This window comes from Gallus gallus, chromosome 23, assembly GCF_016699485.2.
Source record: "Gallus gallus isolate bGalGal1 chromosome 23, bGalGal1.mat.broiler.GRCg7b, whole genome shotgun sequence".
Lineage (NCBI taxonomy): Eukaryota > Metazoa > Chordata > Aves > Galliformes > Phasianidae > Gallus > Gallus gallus.
The window spans coordinates 2968038-2985335 of record NC_052554.1 but is presented as its reverse complement, the minus strand read 5'-3'; the positions used below and the strand labels follow the sequence as shown (position 1 = coordinate 2985335).

Sequence of the window (17298 nt, the reverse complement as noted above, 5' to 3'; positions counted from 1 at the left end):
AAATGTAAGACTAAAAGGCTTGCAAACAATCTCCATAATGGAGAGCAGATTTCTTCAGAGCTGTGTTATTAAGCTGATGCAATGTTTATTTCAACTTTAGCCTGGGCTGTTGACACAAAAAGATGGAAATCACATGCGGGGAATATCTATTTAAGGTATAAAGAGGCCCTAAAATAATCATGCTTTAGAGAGGATAGAACTAATCTTTGTGCACTGCATCACATGTATCTGCAGCAATAAATTGCCACTGCTTACGCAGAGCAAATAGCATATAATCCAATATGCCTCCCAATCCCCCAGCCCAAACCTCAGCACACAAACATTTCCACAGAGCACCAACTTAAGGAACACGTTAAGATGTCACCCTCCCACACATCGGTACAGCCAACAGTTTTAATTTAGCTCCAACTAATTGTCAACATAAACAGAGTGCTTAAAAGACAAGAGGCTCCCCAGCTTTGCAGAGCTCTCTAACCCTGCATTTAATGCAAAAGCTTAACGTTATTGCTAAAGCTGTGGTTTATAACAAAGCAGCATTAGGGACCTGCTCTGGCTTTCCTTCCCCAGTAATGCACAATTCCTGAGTTCAGCAATGCTGCTTTTCCACAGGGGACCGCTGGCAGCCTGCAACCCTGTGGGCAGCAGAGATGTAACTGTGGGATTGGACCACGCAGCAGTGGGACCCGGAGCCGAGCTGCATTTGGGACAGGATCCCTGAAACCCCCCCAGATCCCATTCCCTGGCCCAACCACAGCAGCCAACTCTGGGAATGAGCCACAGGGCTCACTTTATCCTGGTTTTGCAGCATCAGACCACACGCACAGCTGCCTACGCAATTTGCTGGTGGCCAACAGGTTGGCCATGAGCCATCAGTGGCCAAGAAGGCCAATGGGATCCTGGGATGCATTGAAATGAGTGTGGCCAGCAGGTTGAGGGATTCCCCCCCCCCCCCCGCTCTGACCTTGCAAAGCCACATTCAGAACACTGTGTCCAGTTCTGGGCTCCCCAGTTCAAACAGGACTGGGATTTCCTGGGAGGAGTCCAGTGGAGGGCCACAAAGATGATGAAGGGCCTGAAGCATCTTCCTTACGAGGAAAGGCTGCGTAACGTGGGTCTGTTTGCCTTTCAGAGAAGTCTTGCAGGAGTTTGTTTTTGCAAGGTTAAGGCAGAAAAAGTTCTTCAAGAAGGCTGTGAAGTCCCAATGAAAGGAAAGGTGCTGGCAGATGCAGCACTCAGCCGGCTCCCTGCCATGCTGCGGGATGGCCCCATCCTGAGCACGCAGCAGCCAGCCATGCACCTGCTGCCCAAGGAGGACGCTTACTTGCTGCTTCCCTCTGTGCTTACGTTGAATAAATGCATTTATAAGAACCACCACCAAAACACACGTTTGAAGTGCTCTGCTGTCTCAAAAACAAAAACGGCTCTGGAAATCAGGAGCGACGGAAGGGGACAGCAGCAGAGGAGCCTCAGCAAGGTGATAAACAAGACAGGCTGCAAACAAACACTTCCTCTGGATGTAACATTCTCTTTTTAATCACTAACATCTCTGGAAACAGTCTGTTTGCTTGCTCGGATTTCAAAGCAGCCACCACTGTGCGCTGCACACAGCGTTCATCCCAACGTCTGAAGGTGGGACCAGCCGGAGCCCAATAAACATCTCCACATCTTTCCTCTGTCCCCCAGGAATGGCGTCAGAGCTCAGCTTCCCTCGGCCAAATCCCCCTCCCAGGGCAGGGGATGTGGAGATGGGCACGTAGGAGCACTTCCCTTCCCTGCCCTTCCCAATAAACACGGAATCGTGGCAGTGAGCCACCAGCACTGCTAACCCGGGGAGCGCACTCGAGCATCTTGCTGTAAGAGCTGAGCCCTGCCTGGGCTGGCTGCTGCCTCTCTCCAGTTTTATGCTCAGAAATGCCCTCAGGCTCTCAACCCAAAGCAATGGAGCTCACAAGCGAGCCACACAACCAAGAGGCCGTGGTACCTCAGGAGCCCATTCCTTCCATGTTTGCTGGACAGACGTGTTTGCTCAACAGCATTTTGTTCCCATGCAAGATATCTGCAGTAGGACTGACACAAAGAGCCCAGTTCCTGCTCTGCCGCTCTCCTGCTCATTATTTAGACAAAAAGTGGGCTTTAAAGACATTTTCTCCATTGCTGTTCCGCCAGGTTTTCCAGCTCTCGTGACGCTGGATGCAGAGGGACTCGTTCTTTCTGGGTTTGCATTTAGAAGCACCATGCTGCTCAGCTGCTCTAACTGCCATATTTGTCACTGTTGGGTTTGGAGGGAGGTTTCTGGTCCAGTGGAGAGAGGGCATTTTATGCTACAGGAATACACAAAGCACAGAAAAACTTAGATATGGTCCTATGCTGCCTTTACAGACTGCTGAGTAAATACCTCACCTGCAAACATTCACATAAGGATCTGTATTTAAGCATTTCAAAGTTTAAGAACATCCTACTTCAGACAGGAACTCTACAGCAATAGGAAGCAATCAGAAGAAAACCGAATTGCACACAGTTACAGCAGGTCTTCTGAACCCACCAGCCCTGCAAAGCAGACCCTCAGCCCCCCGGGTGCCCCGACCCCTCCAGCCTCACAGCTCACTGCCCACCTTCCACCCAAGGGCCCATAGCATTACAGCAGGGAACACAGGCTTCTTTCCACCTGCACTCACCCTGCTTCTCTTCTCCAAAACCCTTTAAACAAACCAAATCTCAGCCTTAAAAGGAGTAAGTTGTCTGACTGCGTACCCTGCTTCTAATATCCACATTCTGATACGATGCTTGGTAGTGTTTGGTGAGCAGAGAGGGGGTATCCACCCTCAGTTCCAACCCACACCAGTGTGGGCTCTCCTGCAGATGTTGGAAGAGAGCTGTCCCTCAGGATGGACGCAGCCTTTGGGTCCATCCCTCCCATGGGACTCTCTCTTGTACCCGTTTTCCCCTTTCTTCCTCTTCCTCCCACCACCCACCCAAAAAATCTATGAGTCATTTTTGCATGAGGCACACAGATGTTGACTGCCTTCAAACAAGCAGAAATAACTGAGCTTGAAGCTGCAGCCAGATAAGAGGAGATTGCAACTGCAGCCAACAACCTAAAGAAGAAGAAGGAGAGCCCCGGGAGCACTGCACTTCTGAGAACACAAACCATGCTGCAGTGATGCCACACTGTGTAACTGCAGCCCTTTGCTAGAACACATTGCCCGATCCTCCCAGCCAAAAACGTGAGGCTTCACTGAACAGCACAGCTCCATCAAAGGCTGGAGACGCCAACGAGAGACACTCCTGCTAAAGCAAGAACTCAAACAGCTGCAGCAGCAGCGGTGCTTCTGTTCAAGTGCACTCCTTCTCATTCCACAGTACATGGAGAAAGCACACAGCCCATCTCTGCAAACAGCAAACACAGCTCAGCAAGGTCTGCTGCATGCACAACCACAGCGTGTTCTGGGATAGGAGAGCTAAGAGCAGGACATGTGTTGGAGTAACACAGCCCACAGATGATGCTCTACTACTGGGAAAGCACAGCTCACAACTGAGTAGTTTCATTTTGTTATTAACCAAAATAAGGAATTTGAATGCCTCTCAATAAATACCCCAAGAAATGGGAACAACTTTAAGCAGCAGAACCTCTACAGAACCACTACTGAGGCTATGGGACAACAAAGGTCCAACAAAGGGACAAAGAGGTCCAACAGAACCATGCCATAAAGAATTGCTCTTGCAAAATTTAACATCTTTTATTAGAGGCACGGTCAGCACGGGCATCTCCTATCTGTTGGCTTCTGGTGCTGATGCTTTGGGTGCTAAACAAAAGGGATGCCTGCAGTAATGTGAGATGCAGCGGGATCTGCCTGGGCACACACGGAAAGCAGCCATAACACAGATGGCACATTGGAACCGCCCGGATTTAATTCTCACCAGACCAGCCCTAGTAATCTACTGTATGTCAGCAGCACCGTGCCCCTCTTTCATCTTCTGGGAGCGTACAGCTTTCCTATTTAAATGAGGGCAAAAAATAGTAGCTTACCATCTGCTGGAAGCAAATCATTTATGTCAAATTGAAGACCAGGCTTAAACAATGACCTGACTAAATGGAGCAGTAAGTGCATTACAACAGAGCAGAGCCAGAGCCCCTCCCCTATATCCTCAGAAGCCCTCCCAGATGCTGCAGCCCTGGACGTCACCACGCAGGAAGTCATGGGCTCTGCTCATCAGCAAAGCACTGAAATTTAAATGAAAACACGTGTGCTGCTTGAGCCCTGTCAACAGCAATGGGTCCTGAAAGGCCGCCCGCTTGGGATGCGTTAGGGAAACTCGCTTGAACTGGGAAGAGATGGAGCGAAAACCAAGCAGCCTGTGGATGGATTCCTTGCAGAGGCCGCCAGCACCATCAGACTGCTTCCGTGCTATCCCTAATGCTGCAAGACAGAAGCAGGTCGGCAGCTTGCTGACAGAGATTGTCAGGATAAGACAAGTGTCGCTTCCTACTGTGCAGCAGTGGCTCTCAGGACTCTCCCAGTCCAACAAAGCAGAACCAATGCCATTCTGCCCTGAGCACAGGGTGAGCGCTGCAGCTCGCCCCACGCAGCAGCAGGTCTGCAAAGCAGCCGATCCCCTGCAATGGAAGCAGCACAGCTTGGGAGCAGCTGTTGCACTGTTAACCCTGCAGCCCTATCTGCCCAAGGAAGGGAGGGGCTGAGCACCCACCCCCACCCAGCACAGCCCCAGCGCCCACGCCTGTGCCTGCAGATAGCACCCAGTCCTGCAGAGCACGGCACGCACTGCACGGGGCCAGAACCCAAATCTCAGCACACACAAGCACCCTGGTCTCCTAAAGCAACAGCTACACAGAAACGAGCAGAGATCTCGAGTGGCTGAATAGAAGGGTTTGCCATGCACTATTCATTGGGTTTTTTTCCCCGTGTTTATCATAGAATGGCTTAGGTTGGAGGGGACCCTAAAGACCAGCTAGTCCCAAACCCCTCACCATGGGCAGAGCTGTCCACCTCTAACTCAGGCTGCCCAGGAGAACACTGCTCTCATTCAAACCCTGCACTGTACACTCCTCACAGCATCACAAAGAGCCCAAACTTTCACCATTTCAGGACACTGCCAACATCACTCTGTGTTACACACTGCACCTCCTCAGCACACACTCAGAAACTCAGGGCAGCCACAACAACACCCACCTGTACTGCTCGTGAAGCACCATGGCCCAAAGCCCCCCCCTCCCATAGGGTGGCTTCACAAGCTGGAAAGCACAGGAGGTTCTGCTGGCATCTCAACACCTCCTGCACAGCGCGACCCCCCCGTCCCTTGCAGCCCTCCACATCCTCACCTGCAGGCCACATCCCACAAGAACCAAGAATTCTCACAGCAGATTCCATCACTCAGTGTTCCCTCTCCCCCGTTTTGCAGTGCTCCCCATTCCATGCATGCAATGCAAGGCAGCGGCACCACAGCTCTCCAACGGTGCAGAGAAGAGCCGGAGCTCGAGCATCCCAATGGCCCTCTGCCCCACTCACAGAAATCAAAGCAGTCATTAAAGATACTTTTCTGAGCTCAATAGCCAATTACACACAAATTACAGAACGGCTCAGCCCTGCCATTCCCCCCAGAGCTCCTCTTTTCGGCACCGTTTATGGCTGCAGAACCACCAGAGCACACACTTGGCCTCGCAGTCATTTCACCAGGGTGTTTGTTTGTTTTTCCACCAGGCAGTGAAATCAGGCAGCTTTCCCTCTTAATCCCCTTAATTAGGGGTACGCAGCAGTTTTCATTCCTTAATTACATGCATCGACACATCTGATGCAACACATTTGCAAACAACCATTTGCACTGACGATGGCTTTGAATCAAAATTGCCGTCGTTTCCCACCCTGCTCTGTGCTGCTGACAGCACAAGATGTGAACCAGCTTTTCCAGCTTTAACAGGGCACATTCAAACACAGCTCCAAGAAACTGCATGCGCTCTTCATTAAATAATCACCTGTTCTTCTGGCAGGTATTAAGCACTCCGTGGCCACAGCAGTGAAAAATCACCGTCGGTCTGCCTGGCGGAGCAGAGCACAGCTCTAAGGTGGCAGAGCTAAAGCTGCAGCTCCAGGAGATGCTCAATACTGACACAGGGGACAGAGGGACATTTTCACATCCAGCTCCGTTACAGCTGGACAACGGCACACTTCATTGCAGTAGCTCAGCTGTCAGGAATCCCTTTGATCCTCCAGGAGGGCACGAGCACTTTATTACCACGGCTTCTGCTGCTGAGCCAAAATAATGATGCTGACACCTCCTGCCTGCCCACGAAGCCATTAGGGCTGAGTCCACGGGGTGCCCGTGCTCACCCGCTTTGAATTACTGTGCCCACTCCTGCCCTAATAGCTCACAGGGACACAGCAGCTGGGCTCCAGCAGGCAGACCGCTGCACTGGCTGCAGCAAACAGCAAGCAGGATATTCAGTATCACCTTGGGGGGAAGAGAGAGCACGGATTAAAAAGAATATGGAAAGGAAGAGAGCATGGCGATGCAGATGTTTTGCACTGCTGGAGACCACCGGAAGCATCCTCCACCTCCTGCACTGCACCGCTCTGCTCACCTCCTGCACAGTGCTCCGGCTCACAGATGTTGCAATCATTTGCATGGAGGAAATGTGCACAAATGTTGGTTTCTTGGAACTACAGAAAAGGAAGCTGTGCTCACGCTGAGTACTTGCAGGGGCAGAGTTACAGACACATTCTGCACCCACATGACAGGGCTGTTTGCTGACATTTTCAGCTGCTGCCCTGCTTTCGGAGCTTGCTGGGCTGTATGGGAAGCGCTGAGCCTAATGTGGGTTTCGATTCTAGGGCAGGCACTGATACCAGCACTGCTGCTGCATCTGAGCAGTTCTCAAGCAGCTTTTTCACTTCTTCAATTCCCCTCTTGGCAACCCAGCACAGCAGGAGGACACACTGGCACATTAAGCACCACACAGCACTCCTCGGTGGCCCCTGCATTTCTGAACAGTGCACTGCAGCGACTGCATCTCAAGCCAAGCTCAATTCTGCTGCTGATCCCAATGCCTCCCCACGCAGGAGTCCAAAGGCTGCTCTGTGAGATGCACTCAAACACTCCTCTCCCATCCTCACATTCGGCTGCACTCATCCTGTCCTCCTCCTGCTCCAGCACAGCTGCTCTGCTTCTCTCTCGGGCAATTAATTGTCCCTGGCTTTGTCTCCCCACTGAGCTTTCCCCATTCCCTCTGTATCTCTCCCCCCCGCCTCCTCCCACTCCCCCAGCTTCTCCATTTCACTTTACATTAAGCACTGCACCAGAAGCCTGGTGTCCCTGAGTGCATTAAAGAGAGCCTCGGTGCAAAGGCAGACATTTGCAGGCAGACCACAGGCGTGCACCACGGAACCCGGGGCACAGCTTTGAAGTTGAAAGCGGCTTTCCCTGCTCCCATGGTGTGAGGCTGGAACGCTCCTGGCTGAGACGACAGCAGCAGACAGCACACACACAGCTCTTTAAACGGTGCAATATTAAACAACAAATAAAATAAATAAGCAAAAGCGAACAGAATGCAGCAGGTTTAGCATCTCCCCATCAAAATAAATCATCGTGCTTACAGTCAGCGGAGACTTTCTGGGTGGCTGTTGGTGCTGTGTGCCCGTTTCATTGAATCATTAAGGTTGGAGAGGACTTCAGATCACCAGGTCCAACCCCATCCCATCCTACCATGCCCATAACCACGTCCCTCAGTGCCACATCTCCATGGTCTCTGAACACCTCCAGGGACGGTGACTCCACCACCCCCTGTGCTGCTGTGCCAATGCATTGCCACTGTTTTGGACAAGAAGTTTTTCCTAACAGCCAACCTGAACCAGGCCTGGCACAACTCAAAGCCATCACCTCTCCTCCATTCAGCATCCTGTTGACACACATTCTACAAGTCAGGTCTCACAATAATCCTCCCCCTACCCACGTTTGTGTGCACGGTACACACCCAGCGACACAAAGGCAGTGCTGAGTGTTTGGTTTGAGAAGTTCTGCTTATTTTTCCCTTTTTTTACATTTCAATCCCAGTTGTGCAACTGCCTCTTGCTCAACAGAAGCCTCACTGCCCAACACCTCTTGGGCCAGCTGAGAACCACAGATCCACGGGGACCCGGAGCAGCTCAGGTATGGAATCGTGCACCAAACCCTGCAGAAAACGAAGAACAGACATCGCTCCCATCCACACTGTGGATATGAAACCTGCTGGTCCTGTGCAGCTGCCAGTGGTACCGGAGGCAGAACCCCACGTGCCCCATCTGCACCAGACACACAGCCGACAGCGGAGCCCACAGAACAATATTGCTGAAATCCACATTCACGGAAAACAAGAGAACAAAATGCCACACAAATCCTCTTTTCTGCAAGCTCTGTTGGTGTCATTGTTAGGGACAGAGCTGCGATGAGAAGAGCCTTCAAACGACGCCAGGGCGAAAAGGTGAAGAGAGCAAAAAGCGAATGTGATCTCACCCATCTCCGCCAGACAGATGGCCCATGCAAGCTGCCCCCCTGTCCTCCAACAAACGCACCCTTAGGCCTCCTCTCTGCATCTCCTCATGGGCAACAGCCTCAGGTTCTCTTTACAAACTGCTGCTGAAAGTAAAGGCTCACTTGTTCCTCGTCAGTGGGTCAGTGAAGTGGCAATAACCAACACGCACACAAAGTGCGCTGCACAGCAAGGAGCGAAGCTGAGCGGGGTGCAGGACACTGTGCAGCTGCAAGAGGTTTGTCTTTGCTGCCTTAAGAGGGAAAAGAAGCACAAACGAGGAATGCAGATTTCCTCCACGTGCTGATCTCTGGTTAGGAAGCGCCCACTGAGTGCACTTCAGCACACGCATGGACAACCCAAGCTGGTTTCCACCGCTCAGTGCTGAAGGGATTGCAGAAACTGCTCCAAAGTGAATTAAACCTCCTCCTTAAGGACATTCCATTATCTCATCCCTAACAGAGGGAGGTGCTGCACACAGCTCTGTTTCAGCGCTGCCGGGCTCCTTGCTGAAGCACACAGTGAGTGCCAGCACAGAGCTGGGATTTACCCTTCCCAGGCATCTCACCTGCTGCCATCGCACTCCCGAGCCTGTTTATTTAACTGCGCTCCTACTCTTAAGCTCCCATCCAATTACTGCTCCCAATTACTCAGCACTCAAGAGCCTGCATTAATTACAGAGCGCACCCCGGATCGCGGGCGGCACAGCGCGGTCGGGAGCTCCACTTGCAGTGAGCCCATGGATGAGATGAGCCTCTCCTCTGCAAACTGACAGAGATTCTGGGACAGGAGGGATACAGGGCCCTAAGTGAGCTCCTGTGCAGCCAGCAATGGGCAGTGTCTGAGCCACACGGAGCTGGAGCTGTTCTGGGACTGAGCGCAATGCCTTCACCAGCACACTGCCCATTGCCATTACCACTGCAGGGAGGTATTCCTGTATTGCTCAGATGAAATACTCACCCACAAGGCATTCTTCTGATGGATCTTGAGAAAATGAAACATTCTAAAGGCAGATGCACGCCAAGATTCTATAAACTTTGCTCTCTTTTCTGCCTTTTTTCTGGCTTCCATTGCAGAAAGCGCTGTCCCAGTGCCACCCATCCAAAAGGGCTGAAAGCCAAAAGCAAATGCTACACTCCACCACCACCATCTACTCATTTACTTGTTCAATATACATTCAATACATGTTGTTTTGGGTTTGAACTCCTGAGGTTCGGTCAGTGCAAGACTCTGAGGAAGGGGGAAAAAACAGAGAAGGTAAATAGCTCTTCTCTGAGCAGCCTGTATCATCTGCGACTCGTTTCTGCTCTTCCCACCTACCTGCATGGCACCAGGGCTGGGACCTGCAGTGAGCCCATAGGAGTGTGCATTGGGCACAGCAGGTGCACACCTACGTGAGAGACACTGGAGAACACGGGTGGTTCGTGTGCAGCTGTCAGTGCTTCAGTGGAGCACCCTGGGACAGTAGAAAGAGCCCTTCTGGTCCATGATGTATTTAATATGCAGAGCAGCGATGAAATCCATCAGTGCTCACCCAGTGAACAGCTTGTTCACAGTTCATCTGCACCACAACAGCGTCATCGTAAGCACCACAAACAACTTCCAGCCTGCTTAGAAATAGGAAACTGCCACCCAAACACCACCTCTCCAGTGCCAGCAGACCAGCCCATCACATGGGTGTATCTCACACAAGGCACACACGCATCCCTGTTCGCAAACATTCGACACCAAAGGTATCCTGGTATGCAGACAGCAATCGCCGTGCTGCTTTCTGCTCACAGTAAATGCAGATTGCAAATACGGTCATTGCAACCACACAGAGCCATGAGAGCTGTGCCAGGCCCCACATGGGCTCACGGCCTGCATGACAAACCAGCCACGTGCAAGCCAAATGTCTGCACTGCTCCAAGTCAAACTGGCTTTCAGCTTGCACTTGGAAAACACAATTCATTGCTTGGAGTGGCAAAGGCAGATTTTTCTCAACAAGCAATGAATTACAAGCCTTAATCCTGAACCTGCTGCTAAACAAGCTTATCAGCACCAACACCGATACATCCAGATCATCTCATGGTTATAACCCTTCATTTTGAGCTTGTGCAAAGACCTGGGCTCTCCCTGACTGCTCCCATGAACTCTGGGCCCTCCCAGGCTCTGTGACTCATTGCCAAATGCCTACGGCCTGCAGCATGCAAACCATGCACCCAAAGAGCACCCTGCGACTGCACAACACCCAGGCAATGGGTGGGAAAGCAAATGCAACAAAGAGGCATCGAGCTCAGCCTAGAAATGCACACAAAAGCCACGCACACTCCAGTTGCTTCCTCCTGCTGAGATGGATGTGGCTGAGCTGGAGCTCATGGGTGTGCTGAGCCCTGTGGAGCAGCTGGCTGCATTTATGCACCACTTCCCAAATCCCAAATTTGGTAGAAAAGCTCGGCTGGAGTTTTCCAGCTGAAGGAGTACAAAACCATTTGTGCTTTCCTGCTTTAAACGAATGGCAGCACGTCTCAGAATATGTTCTCAAGGGGTGATTCTGCTGCGGTGGATGAGGGCAGTGCAGGAGGGGTCCCACCACAAAGCCCACACTGGGCCAGAATCAGGAGGTGAACCCATGTCCAAGATGGGTATAAATCTATCCCTGTTTTTCAGCAGATTCCATCAGAATCTCCCCTTCCTTATGATGCTGCTCACAGCGTAAGAGACCAAAATGAGGGCTGTTACACTGAAATCATGGTTAAGATTTTCTTGCATCTGCTCCTATGCCAGGAGCCACTGTGCTTTATGGGGTCTGCAGAGGCACAGAGGTGCATCTCCACCTCAAAACAAGAGGAAAAAGAAGCTAAGCCTACTGCACATCTATTCCCTTTCCTGCAACGTGAGCTGCACAGACCGAACCCAGACCAAAAAGCTGGCTGGTGCAGCGATCAGACGGCTCTCATGCTGGGGAGCCCAATGTAATTAGAGAAAGAAATAAAGCTGCACAAAAGGCATCACAGCAAAACACTAAATTTCACTTTAACTGCAAGGCTCCTTGCTTGGCTGGAGTCATTGCTCATGATCACTGTGTAGCAGTGGCTCTGCCTCTGGAGGCACGCAGACATAACACCAACAGATTCCACATCCCAGGCTCTCCAGCTCTATCCATCACATGGTAGGACCTCTTTTCAATAACCTACACCTTTGCAAGGGGAAGACCTCTACTTGCTAATCATCATTTCTCAATAAGCTGCAGGGCAGCAGCAGCTACACAACACGAAGCCAGGAGCGCAGCTCTGCATATCTGGGTGCAGGAGGGGAACATTCTCTGCAGCAGTGCCCTGGAACACAAACACCATCTCACTCCAGGAGCAAAATGAGACAGGAAAAAGAAGTTGTTCCAGTGGTGGGAAATATTGCTCGAGGCGCTGGGGTTTGCATTACAGCTTCTGTATGGGAGAGCAGCAGCAACTGATGGATAGGACAGCAGAACGGCCTCGAGTTGCAGCGGCGGAGGGTCAGGTTGGGTGTTTGGGGTCACCAATCCTGGGGGTGCTCCAAGGTTGTGGGATGTGGCACTGAGGGATGGGGTTCTGGTGGGATGGGTTGGGGGTGGTGATCCTAAAGGTCCTTCCCAACCTCAGTGATTCTGTTCTATGATTTTCAGCCACATCCTGAGGGAGGGAAAGGAAGCGCCCAGGCAGGAACAAACAGAGCAGATAGTGCTGCACGTAAACACAGGAAGCGTTTGTTGAGGAGAGCAGTCAGGTGGGCAATGGGGAGACAGCAGCCACACTGGAAACAAAACACAGAACAACAGCCCAGAGAAAAGCTCTCCTCTAACAATGCGTGCATGCTGGAAATGGGATCAGGAGCAGCCGGGGGCAGAGGAATTCAGCACACCCTTCCCATGTCGATGCCATCACTGCTGCTACTCCTCCTCGTTAGATGACCCTTCCCCAGTGCCCATTCCCCCAACAGCATTAAATCATCAGTCAGAAACTCTGCAGACCGAAGGCGGCCGATCCTCACAATTAACTCTGCAAAGCAGAGCACCTGGAAGAGCTCACTTCCAGCACATGTGAACACAGCACAGGGCCTGGCTGCGCGTGGGAATGAAGGGAAGAGCAATACTGAGCCCGGATTCTTCCCTCTTCCTGGCTGTTGCTGCTCTCCAAGAAAGCACGGAAGTCCTCAAAGCCTTCAGAGATGCATAGAAACCAAACACCCAACAGACCTCCAGCAGAGAACACTCCTTCTCTACGCAGCCGGGCTCCTCCCTGAGCCCCAAACGTTTCTGATTTGTACACAGATGAAAGTTATTTCTGCAGCTGCCAGCAGGCAGCCCACACTTCAGTTCTACGCTACAGCACTCGGTGTGTTTATCCCCTGTGTCTCTCACCGGGTTCTCACTGCACACACTCGCTTTCAAGTTGGCAGCTGGAGATAACAGCAGAGAGGATGAGGGTTGGAGCAGCTCTGGGGCTCTCTGCCTCTGCTCCAGGGCTGCTCAAAACCAAACTGCGACAAATCCTTGCTGCTCTCTTGTAAGTTATCCTAGATCTTCCTCTTTCCATGAGTTTGGGAGCTGGAAGGCAACAAGCAAGGCAGGGGGCTGCAGGAGGAGAACAACTCGCAGTAAGGCAGCGGGGCTCAGCCCAGCTGCGTCACCGTCCCAGCAATGCCCAACCCTCAGGGGGTGAAGGCCATTCACCATAGGAGGTGTGATGGAGGCACGAGGAGCAGCCCTGCACCATCTTCTGCCTCCCAGGGTTCCACCCTGCAGTTCCGCTATGCAGCCGTGTGAGCAGCTTAGTCATTTATTTAACGAAAAGCTTTTAATTATCTCTCTCACACACATGCATGACGTGGGGCGGGGAAGGGGAGGATATAATCAGCCTACAACGGGTGACCTGCATGTTCAAAGGAAACGTGTTTTTCATAGAAATAGCCAACTAGACCAAAGCTGCTGCTGCTAAGCCGTGCCCCAGGCTGCAGGCTCCATCCATGGCGTGCTCTGCTGCAGCTGGAACTCATGCTGAGCCCATGCCTGGGTTTAGGCAGGGAGAAGGTTTCTCCTGGAGCGTGTGCAGCAGGCTGCAGGCATGGTGAAGGAGGTCAGTGCGTGGCTTGCACCTGCTGGGAGCCGGGCTGATGCAGTGACATCACACAGCGCTCACTCTCAACAACAGATGGAAGGGAGAACCCTGCAAAGCGGGGAGCTCAGGGGCTGTGGGGGGCTCAGACCGCCTGGCAACACCAGTTAGGATGCCGTGCAGCTCAGCGGGACAGCAATGCTGACGTGCTGCAGGGTGTGCTTGCTGCGGACACGACAGCTACAGCAAGTTTGCATGGGAGCGTGCAGCAGAATTGCAGCAGAATCCAAAGGAGGGCGATTGCTCACACCCAAAGCCCACACAATTTCCCTGTGCAAATGCTGCATTAAAAAAAAAAATTAAAAATAAAACGAAAAAAAAGGGATTTAGTGCAGAATTAAAAGTATTTTGCTTTAATGCAGAATGGCAGCAGCATTACAAAACAAAATTTCAAGTAAACAGCAAACAGGCGTAAACAACCGACTGAGCGTAAGGAAACTAATAATATTAATCTGGATTAACTGCAAGCCATGGACGTTCCTACCTAATCCAGACACAAATCCCCGCCATGCCGCATCCTACAGCTCTTGGCAACTTAAGGAACCGCAGAACTGATCAGAACAGAGCAACAGATGAGAAGAATACAGGGAAATCTTTATGTGTGGCCGCCTGCTTCATCTACGGAGGATTACAGCGAAAGCCAAGCACCGGGAGAGCAGGACGAGCACTGCAAGACATCGCTGAGCCCCAGCTGTGAGCTCTGCTCGATGCAGGCAGCGTGGCATGGGGCTGCCCAGGGAGCTGCAGTGTGGGAGGGTGGGACAACACAGAGCTGGGTGGGAGCAGCGGCAGTGCTGGCACCTCCTGATGCACTGAGAGGCTGCACTGGGAGGAGGTGCAGCCGGGGAAGTGGCGGTAAATTCGGAGGTGAGTATCAAAGCACAAAGGGTGATTAAGAACTGGAAGCTATTTGCACCCATAGGACTGCTGTAGTACCCCTATGAAGGACCCCTCGCATTAAATCAGTGTCTGTAACAGCTCCACTTTGTTGCCCTTCGCTGTCAGGAGCCCACAAGGACTCAGAGAGCAGAGAATCACAGCATCACCAAGGCTGGAAGAGCACACACACACCTCCCACCTAAGCCCCCCCATACACACACGCAGTCCACATCCCTACACTCACTTCAGAGCAGAGCAGCTGACATCCCATGGCTCAGTGCCTGCGAGCTGCACAGCACAGCCACGCTTTGATTGCTAATGAATGAGTTTGTAAACGTGGCTGCTCACCACAGAAACACAGCATCTACCAACCCCACTTCGCATCCATCTCAATATTTGCTCAGCAAGCAGCAAATGGAGAATCGGAACAGACATGGTGTGTTCTGCTGCTTAACCCAAACCAAACGCTGTCAACTGCAAACATCACATCCAGAACTGCCAGCTTGGAGTGTAATTGTTACAGCACTTCTGGGATAGAGCAGCACACGGTGCTCAGAGAGGGGCAGTGAAGAGCTTTAACCCCTCCCCCCCCATACCCAATGTGGGTGCTGAGGAGGAGCGCTGCCCCACATCTCTGCTGCTGCACTCCAGAGAGGGATTTGGTGCACACCGTGATTGGGAGAGATTAAAATGCAGTTCTTCCTGTTCTTCTAACCTGGACTGATACAGGAGGAACAAAACAACAAAAAACACTCGACATTTATCTCCGTTTGACGAGTCTGATATGGCTTTAAAAGTAAGGAGTGTTGCATTTATCCCAAATTCAACCTCAGCAGCAGACGGTTTGCCAGAGAACCCCAGAACACAGACTTCATTGGGCAGCTTTGCCATGTCAGCAGAAAATGATTGACCGCACAGCCTTAATTCACACCAGCCCATGCCAGAGATGCCTCCAGAGGTGCTCGAGGTCGGCACCATTTGCACACAACATTCAATAAAAGCACCGTCTGCAAGCAGAACGTCCCCACTGCCACAACCACAGCGCTGCAGGGAAACCTTCAGCGAGCTGCCAACGCCGTCATGGCACAAAGAGCAGCTCCACGTCCACACGGGGCAGATCCTGGAGCAGCAGAGGGGCAGCTCCCACCCTGCGGGTCTCCTCCCCTGGGGTCCCACAGGGGTTATTTGACGTTCATTACCAAAGAGTGAAACTAAGATCTGCCCCGGGATTGGGACGGCCTTTAAGAGCTGAGCTCTGTGCTGCCAGGCGTGCAGCTCTCAGCGCACGAAGCTTTGAGGGGGACCCTCCACGCAGCCCACCCCAAACCCACGGAGCCCACAGTGAGGGCACCGCAGTGCACACCTCCCCGCGAGGTCAGCTCCCTCCCAGCCCTTCTAACAGCTCCCACCGCAAACCTCGCATTGCCTAGGATAAAAGCCAGCAGCAGTGCTGTGCTGCAGGTGCACTGCTGGGACCTCCATTGCACTGCCAACCACCTCGACAGCCCCCAGCCCCCCCAGCAAGCGCTCTCCTGCTGAGCCGTGGCCTTGCAGCACGCAGCGCTTCATCACACACACACACACACACACACACACACACACACACAGGCTGTGCGGTGCACACTCGGAGCACCCGTGCACACAGAGCCTGCATGCTGCACGCAGAGACCACAAGCACCGTGCAAGCAGCACCGCACACACGCAGCGCTTGCACAGCCCGCATGCACGCACGCACCGCGACACACGCGCACATGCAATGCGTGCATCACCCACGCGCGCGCACCGCTCGCGCACACGCGGGCTACGCATCACGCACGCACACCGTGCACACACGCAGCGCGCGCAGCCCGCGCACAACGCATGCACCGAAGCGCCCACACAGCCGCGCCGTGCAAAAAAAAAAAACAACGGCGCGCGCCCGGACGCGCCATGCCCGCGCACACACGGCCCCGCGTGCACGCGCACTTACCCACCCGCCTCTGCTGCTCCTCACGCAGCGCACCGGGGCCCCAGCGAAGAGCCCTCGGTGCGCTGCCTCGGGGCCGGGCCGAGCCGAGCCGAGCCGAACCGAACCCAACCCAAGCAATCCGAGCCGCGCCGCTCCGAGCCCCGCCGCGCCCGCCGGCAGCGTCCTCCCGGCCTCCTCTCGCCCTCCCGCCCGCACTCTGGCTCTGCCCCCGGTTCCGCCCCCACCCACAACACTGTAGTAAGTTCCCATTGGTAGATCTCAGGGGGCGGGACGCCGCGCCGCCCTCCTATTGGCGGAAGGGAAACGGCGGCTGCCGGAGAGGGCGGGGGAGCGCCAGCGTTCCCCCCCACCCCCCCTCCCCTCCGGGCTCTGAGGAGAGCGGCGCGCGGTGCGGCTGCCCGCCCCGTTCCCTCACAGCCCCGCGGCGTTACGGCCCGCAGGGACCGGGCTGCACGCACACACACACACACAGACAGCCGGGGGGGCTCCGTCTCAACGGGGGAACGGCAGAAAAGGGGCAGAAAGAGCCGTTCTCGCCTCGGTATTTCCCAAGCGGCCACCTCCTCGGTGACCCAGATTGAGGAGCGCAGTGAGGGAGCTGAGGGTTACCTCAGGGAGACGGAGAAAGGACCGGGGCTGAGGGGGGAACGGCGCTCTGAAAATTATTTCATTGCTTAATTCAAAGTGAGTTCAACCAAAAATCCTCTTCCGTGTGTGGAAACAGCAGCACCGGCCACACGTGTACTGTGCATTTCTGGCTTCACTCCTTCCTTCCTGCGCAGCCCCAAACTGACCTCTGA

The 17298-nt window shown here is 53.2% G+C and overlaps 1 protein-coding gene across 10 annotated transcripts in view; it reads right to left on the bottom strand.

Annotated features, from left to right (window-relative positions):
- Nucleotides 1-17298, bottom strand: part of EPB41 (erythrocyte membrane protein band 4.1) — a 75708-nt gene that overhangs the window by 45235 nt on the left and 13175 nt on the right. For 3 of the 10 annotated variants that reach the window (XM_040651651.2, XM_040651668.2, NM_001168004.2), the window contains exon 1: nucleotides 16503-16696. The exons of 6 other annotated variants lie outside the window; for them this stretch is intronic. The gene's annotated coding sequence lies outside the window, so the exon portion shown is untranslated. Of the gene's footprint in view, nucleotides 1-16498; nucleotides 16697-17298 lie in introns of those variants that run through there. One more of the 10 variants, XM_040651650.2, reaches the window with a different exon arrangement.